At 38.4% G+C, this 13,218-nt stretch overlaps 15 non-coding genes and 31 pseudogenes across 15 annotated transcripts; all 46 read left to right on the forward strand.

The window, feature by feature from the left end:
- Positions 1-6: 6 nt before the first annotated feature.
- On the forward strand, positions 7-125 carry LOC149701035 (5S ribosomal RNA; annotated as a pseudogene).
- A 353-nt stretch (positions 126-478) lies between these two features.
- Positions 479-597, forward strand: LOC149701036 (5S ribosomal RNA). The gene has a single exon (XR_016382165.1). It is a non-coding gene; the product is annotated as a 5S ribosomal RNA (ribosomal RNA).
- A 361-nt stretch (positions 598-958) lies between these two features.
- On the forward strand, positions 959-1,077 carry LOC149701037 (5S ribosomal RNA). Its single transcript, XR_016382328.1, has one exon. It is a non-coding gene; the product is annotated as a 5S ribosomal RNA (ribosomal RNA).
- A 136-nt stretch (positions 1,078-1,213) lies between these two features.
- LOC149701038 (5S ribosomal RNA) lies at positions 1,214-1,316 on the forward strand (annotated as a pseudogene).
- A 122-nt stretch (positions 1,317-1,438) lies between these two features.
- LOC149701039 (5S ribosomal RNA) lies at positions 1,439-1,541 on the forward strand (annotated as a pseudogene).
- A 122-nt stretch (positions 1,542-1,663) lies between these two features.
- On the forward strand, positions 1,664-1,782 carry LOC149701040 (5S ribosomal RNA; annotated as a pseudogene).
- A 133-nt stretch (positions 1,783-1,915) lies between these two features.
- LOC149701041 (5S ribosomal RNA) lies at positions 1,916-2,034 on the forward strand (annotated as a pseudogene).
- A 137-nt stretch (positions 2,035-2,171) lies between these two features.
- On the forward strand, positions 2,172-2,274 carry LOC149701042 (5S ribosomal RNA; annotated as a pseudogene).
- Positions 2,275-2,396: 122 nt separating this feature from the next.
- On the forward strand, positions 2,397-2,515 carry LOC149701043 (5S ribosomal RNA; annotated as a pseudogene).
- Positions 2,516-2,649: 134 nt separating this feature from the next.
- On the forward strand, positions 2,650-2,768 carry LOC149701044 (5S ribosomal RNA; annotated as a pseudogene).
- Positions 2,769-2,899: 131 nt separating this feature from the next.
- On the forward strand, positions 2,900-3,018 carry LOC149701045 (5S ribosomal RNA; annotated as a pseudogene).
- Positions 3,019-3,140: 122 nt separating this feature from the next.
- On the forward strand, positions 3,141-3,259 carry LOC149701046 (5S ribosomal RNA). The gene has a single exon (XR_016382398.1). It is a non-coding gene; the product is annotated as a 5S ribosomal RNA (ribosomal RNA).
- Positions 3,260-3,395: 136 nt separating this feature from the next.
- LOC149701047 (5S ribosomal RNA) lies at positions 3,396-3,498 on the forward strand (annotated as a pseudogene).
- Positions 3,499-3,620: 122 nt separating this feature from the next.
- Positions 3,621-3,739, forward strand: LOC149701048 (5S ribosomal RNA). Its single transcript, XR_016382160.1, has one exon. It is a non-coding gene; the product is annotated as a 5S ribosomal RNA (ribosomal RNA).
- Positions 3,740-4,095: 356 nt separating this feature from the next.
- On the forward strand, positions 4,096-4,214 carry LOC149701049 (5S ribosomal RNA). Its single transcript, XR_016382400.1, has one exon. It is a non-coding gene; the product is annotated as a 5S ribosomal RNA (ribosomal RNA).
- Positions 4,215-4,349: 135 nt separating this feature from the next.
- LOC149701050 (5S ribosomal RNA) lies at positions 4,350-4,468 on the forward strand. Its single transcript, XR_016382401.1, has one exon. It is a non-coding gene; the product is annotated as a 5S ribosomal RNA (ribosomal RNA).
- Positions 4,469-4,604: 136 nt separating this feature from the next.
- LOC149701051 (5S ribosomal RNA) lies at positions 4,605-4,707 on the forward strand (annotated as a pseudogene).
- A 122-nt stretch (positions 4,708-4,829) lies between these two features.
- On the forward strand, positions 4,830-4,948 carry LOC149701052 (5S ribosomal RNA). The gene has a single exon (XR_016382161.1). It is a non-coding gene; the product is annotated as a 5S ribosomal RNA (ribosomal RNA).
- A 357-nt stretch (positions 4,949-5,305) lies between these two features.
- Positions 5,306-5,424, forward strand: LOC149701053 (5S ribosomal RNA; annotated as a pseudogene).
- Positions 5,425-5,555: 131 nt separating this feature from the next.
- Positions 5,556-5,657, forward strand: LOC149701054 (5S ribosomal RNA; annotated as a pseudogene).
- A 188-nt stretch (positions 5,658-5,845) lies between these two features.
- Positions 5,846-5,964, forward strand: LOC149701055 (5S ribosomal RNA). Its single transcript, XR_016382209.1, has one exon. It is a non-coding gene; the product is annotated as a 5S ribosomal RNA (ribosomal RNA).
- Positions 5,965-6,100: 136 nt separating this feature from the next.
- On the forward strand, positions 6,101-6,219 carry LOC149701056 (5S ribosomal RNA; annotated as a pseudogene).
- A 122-nt stretch (positions 6,220-6,341) lies between these two features.
- LOC149701057 (5S ribosomal RNA) lies at positions 6,342-6,460 on the forward strand. The gene has a single exon (XR_016382227.1). It is a non-coding gene; the product is annotated as a 5S ribosomal RNA (ribosomal RNA).
- A 135-nt stretch (positions 6,461-6,595) lies between these two features.
- LOC149701058 (5S ribosomal RNA) lies at positions 6,596-6,698 on the forward strand (annotated as a pseudogene).
- A 121-nt stretch (positions 6,699-6,819) lies between these two features.
- On the forward strand, positions 6,820-6,938 carry LOC149701059 (5S ribosomal RNA; annotated as a pseudogene).
- Positions 6,939-7,294: 356 nt separating this feature from the next.
- Positions 7,295-7,413, forward strand: LOC149701060 (5S ribosomal RNA; annotated as a pseudogene).
- Positions 7,414-7,545: 132 nt separating this feature from the next.
- On the forward strand, positions 7,546-7,648 carry LOC149701061 (5S ribosomal RNA; annotated as a pseudogene).
- A 122-nt stretch (positions 7,649-7,770) lies between these two features.
- LOC149701062 (5S ribosomal RNA) lies at positions 7,771-7,889 on the forward strand (annotated as a pseudogene).
- Positions 7,890-8,245: 356 nt separating this feature from the next.
- LOC149701063 (5S ribosomal RNA) lies at positions 8,246-8,364 on the forward strand (annotated as a pseudogene).
- A 421-nt stretch (positions 8,365-8,785) lies between these two features.
- Positions 8,786-8,904, forward strand: LOC149701064 (5S ribosomal RNA). The gene has a single exon (XR_016382383.1). It is a non-coding gene; the product is annotated as a 5S ribosomal RNA (ribosomal RNA).
- Positions 8,905-9,040: 136 nt separating this feature from the next.
- LOC149701065 (5S ribosomal RNA) lies at positions 9,041-9,159 on the forward strand (annotated as a pseudogene).
- A 123-nt stretch (positions 9,160-9,282) lies between these two features.
- Positions 9,283-9,401, forward strand: LOC149701066 (5S ribosomal RNA). The gene has a single exon (XR_016382255.1). It is a non-coding gene; the product is annotated as a 5S ribosomal RNA (ribosomal RNA).
- A 136-nt stretch (positions 9,402-9,537) lies between these two features.
- LOC149701067 (5S ribosomal RNA) lies at positions 9,538-9,656 on the forward strand. The gene has a single exon (XR_016382238.1). It is a non-coding gene; the product is annotated as a 5S ribosomal RNA (ribosomal RNA).
- A 135-nt stretch (positions 9,657-9,791) lies between these two features.
- Positions 9,792-9,910, forward strand: LOC149701068 (5S ribosomal RNA; annotated as a pseudogene).
- A 129-nt stretch (positions 9,911-10,039) lies between these two features.
- LOC149701069 (5S ribosomal RNA) lies at positions 10,040-10,142 on the forward strand (annotated as a pseudogene).
- Positions 10,143-10,264: 122 nt separating this feature from the next.
- On the forward strand, positions 10,265-10,383 carry LOC149701070 (5S ribosomal RNA). The gene has a single exon (XR_016382080.1). It is a non-coding gene; the product is annotated as a 5S ribosomal RNA (ribosomal RNA).
- Positions 10,384-10,519: 136 nt separating this feature from the next.
- On the forward strand, positions 10,520-10,622 carry LOC149701071 (5S ribosomal RNA; annotated as a pseudogene).
- Positions 10,623-10,744: 122 nt separating this feature from the next.
- On the forward strand, positions 10,745-10,863 carry LOC149701072 (5S ribosomal RNA; annotated as a pseudogene).
- A 356-nt stretch (positions 10,864-11,219) lies between these two features.
- On the forward strand, positions 11,220-11,338 carry LOC149701073 (5S ribosomal RNA; annotated as a pseudogene).
- A 132-nt stretch (positions 11,339-11,470) lies between these two features.
- Positions 11,471-11,572, forward strand: LOC149701074 (5S ribosomal RNA; annotated as a pseudogene).
- Positions 11,573-11,759: 187 nt separating this feature from the next.
- LOC149701075 (5S ribosomal RNA) lies at positions 11,760-11,878 on the forward strand (annotated as a pseudogene).
- A 136-nt stretch (positions 11,879-12,014) lies between these two features.
- LOC149701076 (5S ribosomal RNA) lies at positions 12,015-12,133 on the forward strand (annotated as a pseudogene).
- A 124-nt stretch (positions 12,134-12,257) lies between these two features.
- Positions 12,258-12,376, forward strand: LOC149701077 (5S ribosomal RNA). Its single transcript, XR_016382266.1, has one exon. It is a non-coding gene; the product is annotated as a 5S ribosomal RNA (ribosomal RNA).
- A 131-nt stretch (positions 12,377-12,507) lies between these two features.
- On the forward strand, positions 12,508-12,609 carry LOC149701078 (5S ribosomal RNA; annotated as a pseudogene).
- A 188-nt stretch (positions 12,610-12,797) lies between these two features.
- Positions 12,798-12,916, forward strand: LOC149701079 (5S ribosomal RNA). Its single transcript, XR_016382256.1, has one exon. It is a non-coding gene; the product is annotated as a 5S ribosomal RNA (ribosomal RNA).
- Positions 12,917-13,052: 136 nt separating this feature from the next.
- On the forward strand, positions 13,053-13,171 carry LOC149701080 (5S ribosomal RNA; annotated as a pseudogene).
- The last annotated feature ends 47 nt before the right edge of the window (positions 13,172-13,218 follow it).

Here is a 13,218-nt window from a genome sequence, read left to right on the forward strand (position 1 = left end):
ACTCTCGGCAACGGCCATGTCACGCTGAAAACACCGGTTCTCGTCCGATCACCGATGTTAAGCAGCGTCGAGCGCAGTCAGTACTTGGGAGGGAGACCACTAAGGAACACTGCGTGCCGTTGGCTTTTTCACTTTTTTTCCTCTTTTAAATTCCAATAGATATGAAAAAAGCAAACTTTTTTGTTATTGTTTTAGAAGATGAAGGTTAATTTGTCTCACTTAATTTAAATTCGAATTATTATCTAGCACTCTCGGCAACGGCCATATCACGCTGAAAACACCGGTTCTCGTCCGATCATCGAAGTTAACCAGCGTCGAGTGCAGTCAGTACTTGGAAATTTGCGTGCCGTTGGCTTTTTCACTTTTTTTTTCCTCTTTTAAATTCCATCAGATATGAAAAAAGCAAACATATCTTCTTTTTGTTATTGTTTTATAAAGATGAAGGTTAACTAAATTCAAATTATTAAAAAGCACTCTCGGCAACGGCCATATCACTCTGAAAACACCGGTTCTCGTCCGATCACCGAAGTTAAGCAGCGTCGAGCGCAGTCAGTACTTGGGTGGGAGACCACTTAGGAACAGTGCGTGCCGTTGTCTTTTTCACTTTTTTCTCCTCTTTTAAATTCCAATAGATATGAAAAAAGCAAACATATTTTCTTTTTGTTATTGTTTTAAAATGATGAAGGTTAATTTGACTCACTTAATTTAAATTCGAATTATTATCTAGCACTCTCGGCAACGGCCATGTCACGCTGAAAACACCGGTTTTCGTCCGATCACCGAAGTTAAGCAGCGTCGAGCGCCGTCAGTACTTGGAAATTTGCGTGCCGTTGGCTTTTTCACTTTTGTTTCCTCTTTTGAATTCCATCAGATATGAAAAAAGCAAACATATCTTCTTTTTGTTATTGTTTTATAAAGATGAAGGTTAATTAAATTCAAATTATTAAATAGGACTCTCGGCAACGGCCATATCACTCTGAAAACACCGGTTCTCGTCCGATCACCGAAGTTAAGCAGCGTCGAGCGCAGTCAGTACTTGGGAGGGAGACCACTTAGGAACAGTGCGTGCCGTTGTCTTTTTCACTTTTTTCTCCTCTTTTAAATTCCAATAGATATGAAAAAAGCAAACATATTTTCTTTTTGTTATTGTTTTAAAAAGATGAAGGTTAATTTGTCTCACTAATTTAAATTCGAATTATTAACTAGGACTCTCGGCAACGGCCAAATCACGCTGAAAACACCGGTTCTCGTCCGATCACCGAAGTTAAGCAGCGTCGAGCGCAGTCAGTACTTGGGAACACTGCGTGCCGTTGGCTTTTTCCTTTTTGTTTCCTCTTTTAAATACTACCAGATATGAAAAAACCAAACATATCTTCTTTTTGTAATTGTTTTATAAATATGAAGGTTAATTAAATTCAAATTATTAACTAGCACTCTCGGCAACGGCCATATCACGCTGAAAACACCAGTTCTCGTCCGATCACCGAAGTTAAGCAGCGTCGAGCGCAGTCAGTACTTGGGAACACTTCGTGCCGTTGGCTTTTTCCTTTTTGTTTCCTCTTATAAATTCCACCAGATATGAAAAAAATAAACATATCTTCTTTTTGTTTTTGTTTTATAAAGATGAAGGTTAATTAAATTCAAATTATTAACTAGCACTCTCGGCAACGGCCATATAACGCTGAATACACCGTTTCTCGTCCGATCACCGAAGTTAAGCAGCGTCGAGCGCAGTCAGTACTTCGGAGGGAGACCACTTAGGAACACTGCGTGCCGTTAGCTTTTTCACTTTTTTTTGTCTTTTAAATTCCAATAGATATGAAAAAAGCAAAGATATTTTCTTTTTGTTATTGTTTTAAAAAGATGGTTAATTTGTCTCACTTAAATTAAATTCGAATTATTAACTAGCGCTCTCGGTAACGGCCATTTCACGCTGAGAACACCGGTTTTCTTCCGATCTTCGAAGTTAAGCAGCGTCGAGCGCAGTCAGTATTTGGGTGGGAGACCACTTAGGAACACTGCGTGCCGTTGGCTTTTTCACTTTTTTTTCCTCTTTTAAATTCCAATAGATATGAAAAAAGCAAACTTATTTTCTTTTTGTTAATGTTTTAGAAAGATGAAGGTTAATTTGTCTCACTTAATTTCAATTCGAATTATTATCTAGCACTCTCGGCAACGGCCATATCATGCTGAAAACACCGGTTCTCTTCCGATCACCGAAGTTAAGCAGCGTCGAGCGCAGTCAGTACTTGGAAACTCTGCGTGCTGTTGGCTTTTTCACTTTCATTTCCTCTTTTAAATTCCACCAGATATGAAAAAAGCAAACATATCTTCTTTTTGGTATTGTTTTATAAAGATGAAAGTTAATTAAATTCAAATTGTTAACTAGCACTCTCGGCAACGGCCATATCACGCTGAAAACACCGGTTCTCGTCCGATCACCGAAGTTAAGCAGCGTCGAGCGCAGTCAGAACTTGGAAGGGAGACCACTTAGAAACACTGCGTGCCGTTGGCTTTTTCACTTTTTTTTCCTCTTTTAAATTCAAATAGATATGAAAAAAGCAAACATATTTTCTTTTTGTTATTGTTTTAAAATGATGGTTAATTTGTCTCACTTAATTTAAATTCGAATTATTGTCTAGCACTCTCGGCAACGGCCATGTCACGCTGAAAACACCGGTTCTCGTCCGATCACCGAAGTTAAGCAGCGTCGAGCGCAGTCAGAACTTGGAAGGGAGACCACTTAGAAACACTGCGTGCCGTTGGCTTTTTCACTTTTTTTTCCTCTTTTAAATTCCGATAGATATGAAAAAAGCAAACTTTTTTTTGTTATTGTTTTAGAAGATGAAGGTTAATTTGTCTCACTTAATTTAAATTCGAATTATTATCTAGCACTCTCGGCAACGGCCATATCAGGCTGAAAACACCGGTTCTCGTCCGATCACCGAGGTTAAGCAGTGTCGAGCGCAGTCAGTACTTGGGAGGGAGACCACTAAGGAACACTGCGTGCCGTTGACTTTTTCACTTTTTTTTCCTCTGTTAAATTCCACCAGATAAGAAAAAAGCAAACATATCTTCTTTTTGATATTGTTTTATAAAGATGAAAATTAATTAAATTCAAATTATTAACTTGCACTCTCGGCAACGGCCATATCACGCTGAAAACACCGGTTCTCGTCCGATCACCGAAGTTAAGCAGCGTCGAGCGCAGTCAGTACTTGGGAGGGAGACCACTTAGGAACACTGCGTGCCGTTGGCTTTTTCACCTTTTTTCCTCTTTTAAATTCCAATAGATATGAAAAAAGCAAACTTATTTTCTTTTTGTTAATGTTTTAGAAAGATGAAGGTTAATTTGTCTCACTTAATTTCAATTCGAATTATTATCTAGCACTCTCGGCAACGGCCATATCACGCTGAAAACACCGGTTCTCGTCCGATCACCGAAGTTAAGCAGCGTCGAGCGCAGTCAGTACTTGGAAACTCTGCGTGCTGTTGGCTTTTTCACTTTCATTTCCTCTTTTAAATTCCACCAGATATGAAAAAAGCAAACATATCTTCTTTTTGGTATTGTTTTATAAAGATGAAAGTTAATTAAATTCAAATTATTAACTAGCACTCTCGGCAACGGCCATATCACGCTGAAAACACCGGTTCTCGTCCGATCACCGAAGTTAAGCAGCGTCGAGCGCAGTCAGTAGTTGGGAGGGAGACCACTTAGGAATACTGCGTGCCGTTGGCTTTTAATTTTTTTTCCTCTTTTAAATTCAAATAGATATGAAAAAAGCAAACATATTTTCTTTTTGTTATTGTTTTAAAATGATGGTTAATTTGTCTCACTTAATTTAAATTCGAATTATTATCTAGCACTCTCGGCAACGGCCATGTCACGCTGAAAACACCGGTTCTCGTCCGATCACCGAAGTTAAGCAGCGTCGAGCGCAGTCAGAACTTGGAAATTTGCGTGCCGTTGGCTTTTTCACTTTTTTTTCCTCTGTTAAATTCCACCAGATAAGAAAAAAGCAAACATATCTTCTTTTTGATATTGTTTTATAAAGATGAAAATTAATTAAATTCAAATTATTAACTAGCACTCTCGGCAACGGCCATATCACGCTGAAAACACCGGTTCTCGTCCGATCACCGAAGTTAAGCAGCGTCGAGCGCAGTCAGTACTTGGGAGGGAGACCACTTAGGAACACTGCGTGCCGTTGGCTTTTAATTTTTTTTCCTCTTCTAAATTCCAATAGATAGGAAAAAAGCAAACATATTTTCTTTTTGTTATTGTTTTATAATGATGAAGGTTACTTTGTCTCACTTAATTTAAATTCGAATTATTATCTAGCACTCTCGGCAACGGCCATATCACGCTGAAAACACCGGTTCTCGTCCGATCACCGAAGTTAAGCAGCGTCGAGCGCAGTCAGTACTTGGGAGGGAGACCACTTAGGAACACTGCGTGCCGTTGGCTTTTTCACCTTTTTTCCTCTTTTAAATTCCAATAGATATGAAAAAAGCAAACTTATTTTCTTTTTGTTAATGTTTTAGAAAGATGAAGGTTAATTTGTCTCACTTAATTTCAATTCGAATTATTATCTAGCACTCTCGGCAACGGCCATATCACGCTGAAAACACCGGTTCTCGTCCGATCACCGAAGTTAAGCAGCGTCGAGCGCAGTCAGTACTTGGAAACTCTGCGTGCTGTTGGCTTTTTCACTTTCATTTCCTCTTTTAAATTCCACCAGATATGAAAAAAGCAAACATATCTTCTTTTTGGTATTGTTTTATAAAGATGAAAGTTAATTAAATTCAAATTATTAACTAGCACTCTCGGCAACGGCCATATCACGCTGAAAACACCGGTTCTCGTCCGATCACCGAAGTTAAGCAGCGTCGAGCGCAGTCAGTAGTTGGGAGGGAGACCACTTAGGAATACTGCGTGCCGTTGGCTTTTAATTTTTTTTCCTCTTTTAAATTCAAATAGATATGAAAAAAGCAAACATATTTTCTTTTTGTTATTGTTTTAAAATGATGGTTAATTTGTCTCACTTAATTTAAATTCGAATTATTATCTAGCACTCTCGGCAACGGCCATGTCACGCTGAAAACACCGGTTCTCGTCCGATCACCGAAGTTAAGCAGCGTCGAGCGCAGTCAGAACTTGGAAATTTGCGTGCCGTTGGCTTTTTCACTTTTGTTTCCTCTTTTAAATTCCATCAGATATGAAAAAAGCAAACATATCTTCTTTTTGTTATTGTTTTATAAAGATGAAGGTTAATTTAAATTCGAATTATTATCTAGCACTCTCGGCAACGGCCATGTCACGCTGAAAACACCGGTTCTCGTCCGATCACCGAAGTTAAGCAGCGTCAAGCGAAGTCAGAACTTGGGAGGGAGACCACTTAGGAACACTGCGTTCCGTTGGCTTTTTCACTTTTTTTCCCTCTTTTAAATTCCAATAGATATGAAAAAAGCAAACTTTTTTTTGTTATTGCTTTAGAAGATGATGGTTAATTTGTCTCACTTAATTTAAATTCGAATTATTATCAAGCACTCTCTGCAACGGCCATATCACGCTGAAAACACCGGTTCTCGTCCGATCACCGAAGTTAAGCAGCGTCGAGCGCAGTCAGTACTTAGAAATTTGCGTGCCGTTGGCTTTTTCACTTTTGTTTCCTCTTTTAAATTCCATCAGATATGAAAAAAGCAAACATATCTTCTTTTTGTTATTGTTTTATAAAGATGTTTTAAATTCCATCAGATATGAAAAAAGCAAACATATCTTCTTTTTGTTATTGTTTTATAAAGATGAAGGTCAATTAAATTCAAATTATTAAATACCACTATCGGCAACGGCCATATCACGCGGAAAACACCGGTTCTCGTCCGATCACCGAAGTTAAGCAGCGTCGAGCGCAGTCAGTACTTGGGAGGGAGACCACTTAGGAACACTGCGTGCCGTTGGCTTTTTCACCTTTTTTTCCTCTTTTAAATTCCAATAGATTTGAAAAAGCAAACATATTTTCTTTTTGTTATTGTTTTAAACTGATGAAGGTTAATTTGTCTCACTTAATTTAAATTCGAATTATTATCTAGCACTCTCGGCAACGGCCATGTCACGCTGAAAACACCGGTTCTCGTCCGATCACCGAAGTTAAGCAGCGTCAAGCGCAGTCATTACTTGGGAGGGAGACCACTAAGGAACACTGCGTGCCGTTGGCTTTTTCACTTTTTTTCCCTCTTTTAAATTCCACCAGATAAGAAAAAAGCAAACATATCTTCTTTTTGATATTGTTTTATAAAGATGAAAGTTAATTAAATTCAAATTATTAACTAGCACTCTCGGCAACGGCCATATCACGCTGAAAACACCGGTTCTCGTCCGATCACCGAAGTTAAGCAGCGTCGAGCGCAGTCAGTACTTGGGAGGGAGACCACTTAGGAACACCGCGTGCCGTTGGCTTTTAATTTTTTTTCCTCTTTTAAATTCCAATAGATAGGAAAAAAGCAAATATATTTTCTTTTTGTTATTGTTTTAAAATGATGAAGGTTAATTTGTCTCACTTAATTTAAATTCGAATTATTATCTAGCACTCTCGGCAACGGCCATGTCACGCTGAAATCACCGGTTCTCGTCCGATCACCGAAGTTAAGCAGCGTCGAGCGCAGTCAGTACTAGGAAACTCTGCGTGCCGTTGGCTTTTTCACTTTTATTTCCTCTTTTAAATTCGACCAGATATGAAAAAAGCAAACATATCTCCTTTTTGATATTGTTTTTAAAGATGAAAGTTAATTAAATTCAAATTATTAAATAGCACTCTTGGCAACGGCCATATCACGCTGAAAACACCGGTTCTCGTCCGATCACCGAAGTTAAGCAGCGTCGAGCGCAGTCAGTACTTGGGAGAGAGACAACTTAGGAACACTGCGTGCCGTTGGCTTTTTCACTTTTTTTTCCTCTTTTAAATTCCAATAGATATGAAAAAAGCAAACTTTTTTTTGTTATTGTTTCAGAAGATGAAGGTTAATTTGTCTAACTTAATTTAAATTCGAATTATTATCTAGCACTCTCGGCAACGGCCATATCAGGCTGAAAACACCGGTTCTCGTCCGATCACCGAAGTTAAGCAGCGTCGAGCGCAGTCAGTACTTGGAAATTTGGGTGCCGTTGGCTTTTTCACTTTTGTTTCCTCTTTTAAATTCCATCAGATATGAAAAAAGCAAACATATCTTCTTTTTGTTATTGTTATATAAAGATGAAGGTTAATTTAAATTCGAATTATTATCTAGCACTCTCGGCAACGGCCATGTCACGCTGAAAACACCGGTTCTAGTCCGATCACCGAAGTTAAGCAGCGTCAAGCGAAGTCAGAACTTGGGAGGGAGACCACTTAGGAACACTGCGTTCCGTTGGCTTTTTCACTTTTTTTCCCTCTTTTAAATTCCAATAGATATGAAAAAAGCAAACTTTTTTTTGTTAATGTTTTAGAAAGATGAAGGTTAATTTGTCTCACTTAATTTCAATTCGAATTATTATCTAGCACTCTCGGCCACGGCCATATCACGCTGAAAACACCGGTTCTCGTCCGATCACCGAAGTTAAGCAGCGTCGAGCGCAGTCAGTACTTGGAAACTCTGCGTGCTGTTGGCTTTTTCACTTTCATTTCCTCTTTTAAATTCCACCAGATATGAAAAAAGCAAACATATCTTCTTTTTGGTATTGTTTTATAAAGATGAAAGTTAATTAAATTCAAATTATTAACTAGCACTCTCGGCAACGGCCATATCACGCTGAAAACACCGGTTCTCGTCCGATCAACGAAGTTAAGCAGCGTCGAGCGCAGTCAGTAGTTGGGAGGGAGACCACTTAGGAATACTGCGTGCCGTTGGCTTTTAATTTTTTTCCTCTTTTAAATTCAAATAGATATGAAAAAAGCAAACATATTTTCTTTTTGTTATTGTTTGAAAATGATGGTTAATTTGTCTCATTTAATTTAAATTCGAATTATTATCTAGCACTCTCGGCAACGGCCATGTCACGCTGAAAACACCGGTTCTCGTCCGATCACCGAAGTTAAGCAGCGTCGAGCGCAGTCAGAACTTGGAAATTTGCGTGCCGTTGGCTTTTTCACTTTTGTTTCCTCTTTTAAATTCCATCAGATATGAAAAAAGCAAACATATCTTCTTTTTGTTATTGTTTTATAAAGATGAAGGTTAATTTAAATTCGAATTATTATCTAGCACTCTCGGCAACGGCCATGTCACGCTGAAAACACCGGTTCTCGTCCGATCACCGAAGTTAAGCAGCGTCAAGCGAAGTCAGAACTTGGGAGCGAGACCACTTAGGAACACTGCGTTCCGTTGGCTTTTTCACTTTTTTTCCCTCTTTTAAATTCCAATAGATATGAAAAAAGCAAACTTTTTTTTTGTTATTGTTTTAGAAGATGATGGTTAATTTGTCTCACTTAATTTAAATTCGAATTATTATCAAGCACTCTCTGCAACGGCCATATAACGCTGAAAACACCGGTTCTCGTCCGATCACCGAAGTTAAGCAGCGTCGAGCGCAGTCAGTACTTAGAAATTTGCGTGCCGTTGGCTTTTTCACTTTTGTTTCCTCTTTTAAATTCCATCAGATATGAAAAAAGCAAACATATCTTCTTTTTGTTATTGTTTTATAAAGATGTTTTAAATTCCATCAGATATGAAAAAAGCAAACATATCTTCTTTTTGTTATTGTTTTATAAAGATGAAGGTCAATTAAATTCAAATTATTAAATACACTCTCGGCAACGGCCATATCACGCGGAAAACACCGGTTCTCGTCTGATCACCGAAGTTAAGCAGCGCCGAGCGCAGTCAGTACTTGGGAGGGAGACCACTTAGGAACACTGCGTGCCGTTGGCTTTTTCACCTTTTTTTCCTCTTTTAAATTCCAATAGATTTGAAAAAGCAAACATATTTTCTTTTTGTTATTGTTTTAAACTGATGAACGTTAATTTGTCTCACTTAATTTAAATTCGAATTATTATATAGCACTCTCGGCAACGGCCATGTCACGCTGAAAACACCGGTTCTCGTCCGATCACCGAAGTTAAGCAGCGTCAAGCGCATTCAGTACTTGGGAGGGAGACCACTAAGGAACACTGCGTGCCGTTGGCTTTTTCACTTTTTTTTCCCTCTTTTAAATTCCACCAGATAAGAAAAAAGCAAACATATCTTCTTTTTGATATTGTTTTATAAAGATGAAGGTCAATTAAATTCAAATTATTAAATACCACTCTCGGCAACGGCCATATCACGCTGAAAACACCGGTTCTCGTCCGATCACCGAAGTTAAGCAGCGTCGAGCGCAGTCAGTACTTGGGAGGGAGACCACTTAGGAACACTGCGTGCCATTGGCTTTTTCACCTTTTTTTCCTCTTTTAAATTCCAATAGATATGAAAAAGCAAACATATTTTCTTTTTGTTATTGTTTTAAAATGATGAAGGTTAATTTGTCTCACTTAATTTAAATTCAAATTATTAACTAGCACTCTCGGCAACGGCCATATCACGCTGAAAACACCGGTTCTCGTCCGATCACCGAAGTTAAGCAGCGTCAAGCGCAGTCAGTACTTGGGAGGGAGACCACTTAGGAACACTGCGTGCCGTTGGCTTTTAATTTTTTTTCCTCTTTTAAATTCCAATAGATAGGAAAAAAGCAAACATATTTTCTTTTTGTTATTGTTTTAAAATGATGAAGGTTAATTTGTCTCACTTAATTTAAATTCGAATTATTATCTAGCACTCTCGGCAACGGCCATGTCACGCTGAAAACACCGGTTCTCGTCCGATCAATGAAGTTAAGCAGCGTCGAGCGCAGTCAGTACTTGGGAGGGAGACCACTTAGGAACACTGCGTACCGTTGGCTTTTAATTTTTTTTCCTCTTTTAAATTCCAATAGATATGAAAAAAGCAAACTTTTTTTTGTTATTGTTTTAGAAGATGATGGTTAATTTGTCTCACTTAATTTAAATTCGAATTATTATCTAGCACTCTCGGCAACGGCCATGTCACGCTGAAAACACCGGTTCTCGTCCGATCACCGAAGTTAAGCAGCGTCGAGCGCAGTCAGTACGTGGAAACTCTGCGTGCCGTTGGCTTTTTCACTTTTATTTCCTCTTTTAAATTCCACCAGATATGAAAAAAGCAAACATATCTTCTTTTTGATATTGTTTTATAAAGATGAAAGTTAACTAAATTCAAATTATTAAATAGCACTCTTGGCAACGGCCATATCACGCTGAAAACACCGGTTCTCGTCCGATCACCGAAGTTAAGCAGCGTCGAGCGCAGTCAGTACTTGGGAGGGAGACCACTTAGGAACACTGCGTGCCGTTGTCTTTTTCACTTTTTTCTCCTCTTTTAAATTCCAATAGATATGAAAAAAGCAAACATATTTTCTCTTTGTTACTGTTTTAAAATGATGAAGGTTAACTTGGTCACTTAATTTAAATTCGAATTATTATCTAGCACTCTCGGCCACGGCCATATCACGCTGAAAACACCGGTTCTCGTCCGATCACCGAAGTTAAGCAGCGTCGAGCGCAGTCTGTACTTGGAAACTCTGCGTGCTGTTGGCTTTTTCACTTTCATTTCCTCTTTTAAATTCCACCAGATATGAAAAAAGCAAACATATCTTCTTTTTGGTATTGTTTTATAAAGATGAAAGTTAATTAAATTCAAATTATTAACTAGCACTCTCGGCAACGGCCATATCACGCTGAAAACACCGGTTCTCGTCCGATCAACGAAGTTAAGCAGCGTCGAGCGCAGTCAGTAGTTGGGAGGGAGACCACTTAGGAATACTGCGTGCCGTTGGCTTTTAATTTTTTTCCTCTTTTAAATTCAAATAGATATGAAAAAAGCAAACATATTTTCTTTTTGTTATTGTTTTAAAATGATGGTTAATGTGTCTCATTTAATTTAAATTCGAATTATTATCTAGCACTCTCGGCAACGGCCATGTCACGCTGAAAACACCGGTTCTCGTCCGATCACCGAAGTTAAGCAGCGTCGAGCGCAGTCAGAACTTGGAAATTTGCGTGCCGTTGGCTTTTTCACTTTTGTTTCCTCTTTTAAATTCCATCAGATATGAAAAAAGCAAACATATCTTCTTTTTGTTATTGTTTTATAAAGATGAAGGTTAATTTAAATTCGAATTATTATCTAGTACTCTCGGCAACGGCCATGTCACGCTGAAAACACCGGTTCTCGTCCGATCACCGAAGTTAAGCAGCGTCAAGCGAAGTCAGAACTTGGGAGCGAGACCACTTAGGAACACTGCGTTCCGTTGGCTTTTTCACTTTTTTTCCCTCTTTTAAATTCCAATAGATATGAAAAAAGCAAACTTTTTTTTTGTTATTGTTTTAGAAGATGATGGTTAATTTGTCTCACTTAATTTAAATTCGAATTATTATCAAGCACTCTCTGCAACGGCCATATCACGCTGAAAACACCGGTTCTCGTCCGATCACCGAAGTTAAGCAGCGTCGAGCGCAGTCAGTACTTAGAAATTTGCGTGCCGTTGGCTTTTTCACTTTTGTTTCCTCTTTTAAATTCCATCAGATATGAAAAAAGCAAACATATCTTCTTTTTGTTATTGTTTTATAAAGATGTTTTAAATTCCATCAGATATGAAAAAAGCAAACATATCTTCTTTTTGTTATTGTTTTATAAAGATGAAGGTCAATTAAATTCAAATTATTAAATACACTCTCGGCAACGGCCATATCACGCGGAAAACACCGGTTCTCGTCTGATCACCGAAGTTAAGCAGCGCCGAGCGCAGTCAGTACTTGGGAGGGAGACCACTTAGAAACACTGCGTGCCGTTGGCTTTTTCACCTTTTTTTCCTCTTTTAAATTCCAATAGATTTGAAAAAGCAAACATATTTTCTTTTTGTTATTGTTTTAAACTGATGAACGTTAATTTGTCTCACTTAATTTAAATTCGAATTATTATATAGCACTCTCGGCAACGGCCATGTCACGCTGAAAACACCGGTTCTCGTCCGATCACCGAAGTTAAGCAGCGTCAAGCGCAGTCAGTACTTGGGAGGGAGACCACTAAGGAACACTGCGTGCCGTTGGCTTTTTCACTTTTTTTTTCCCTCTTTTAAATTCCACCAGATAAGAAAAAAGCAAACATATCTTCTTTTTGATATTGTTTTATAAAGATGAAAGTTAATTAAATTCAAATTATTAACTAGCACTCTCGGCAACGGCCATATCACGCTGAAAACACCGGTTCTCGTCCGATCACCGAAGTTAAGCAGCGTCGAGCGCAGTCAGTACTTGGGAGGGAGACCACTTAGGAACACTGCGTTCCGTTGGCTTTTTCACTTTTTTTCCCTCTTTTAAATTCCAATAGATATGAAAAAAGCAAACTTTTATTTGTTATTGTTTTAGAAGATGATGGTTAATTTGTCTCACTTAATTTAAATTCGAATTATTATCAAGCACTCTCGGCAACGGCCATATCACGCTGAAAACACCGGTTCTCGTCCGATCACCGAAGTTAAGCAGCGTCGAGCGCAGTCAGTACTTGGAAATTTGCGTGCCGTTGGCTTTTTCACTTTTGTTTCCTCTTTTAAATTCCATCAGATATGAAAAAAGCAAACATATCTTCTTTTTGTTATTGTTTTATAAAGATGTTTTAAATTCCATCAGATATGAAAAAAGCAAACATATCTTCTTTTTGTTATTGTTTTATAAAGATGAAGGTCAATTAAATTCAAATTATTAAATACCACTCTCGGCAACGGCCATATCACGCTGAAAACACCGGTTCTCGTCCGATCACCGAAGTTAAGCAGCGTCGAGCGCAGTCAGTACTTGGGAGGGAGACCACTTAGGAACACTGCGTGCCATTGGCTTTTTCACCTTTTTTTCCTCTTTTAAATTCCAATAGATATGAAAAAGCAAACATATTTTCTTTTTGTTATTGTTTTAAAATGATGAAGGTTAATTTGTCTCACTTAATTTAAATTCAAATTATTAACTAGCACTCTCGGCAACGGCCATATCACGCTGAAAACACCGGTTCTCGTCCGATCACCGAAGTTAAGCAGCGTCAAGCGCAGTCAGTACTTGGGAGGGAGACCACTTAGAAACACTGCGTGCCGTTGGCTTTTAATTTTTTTTCCTCTTTTAAATTCCAATAGATAGGAAAAAAGCA

The sequence above is a fragment of the Phalangium opilio genome, unplaced genomic scaffold (genome assembly GCF_054372755.1).
Source record: "Phalangium opilio isolate 3A_F unplaced genomic scaffold, DU_Popi_V2 ptg000019l_1, whole genome shotgun sequence".
Classification (NCBI taxonomy): domain Eukaryota; kingdom Metazoa; phylum Arthropoda; class Arachnida; order Opiliones; family Phalangiidae; genus Phalangium; species Phalangium opilio.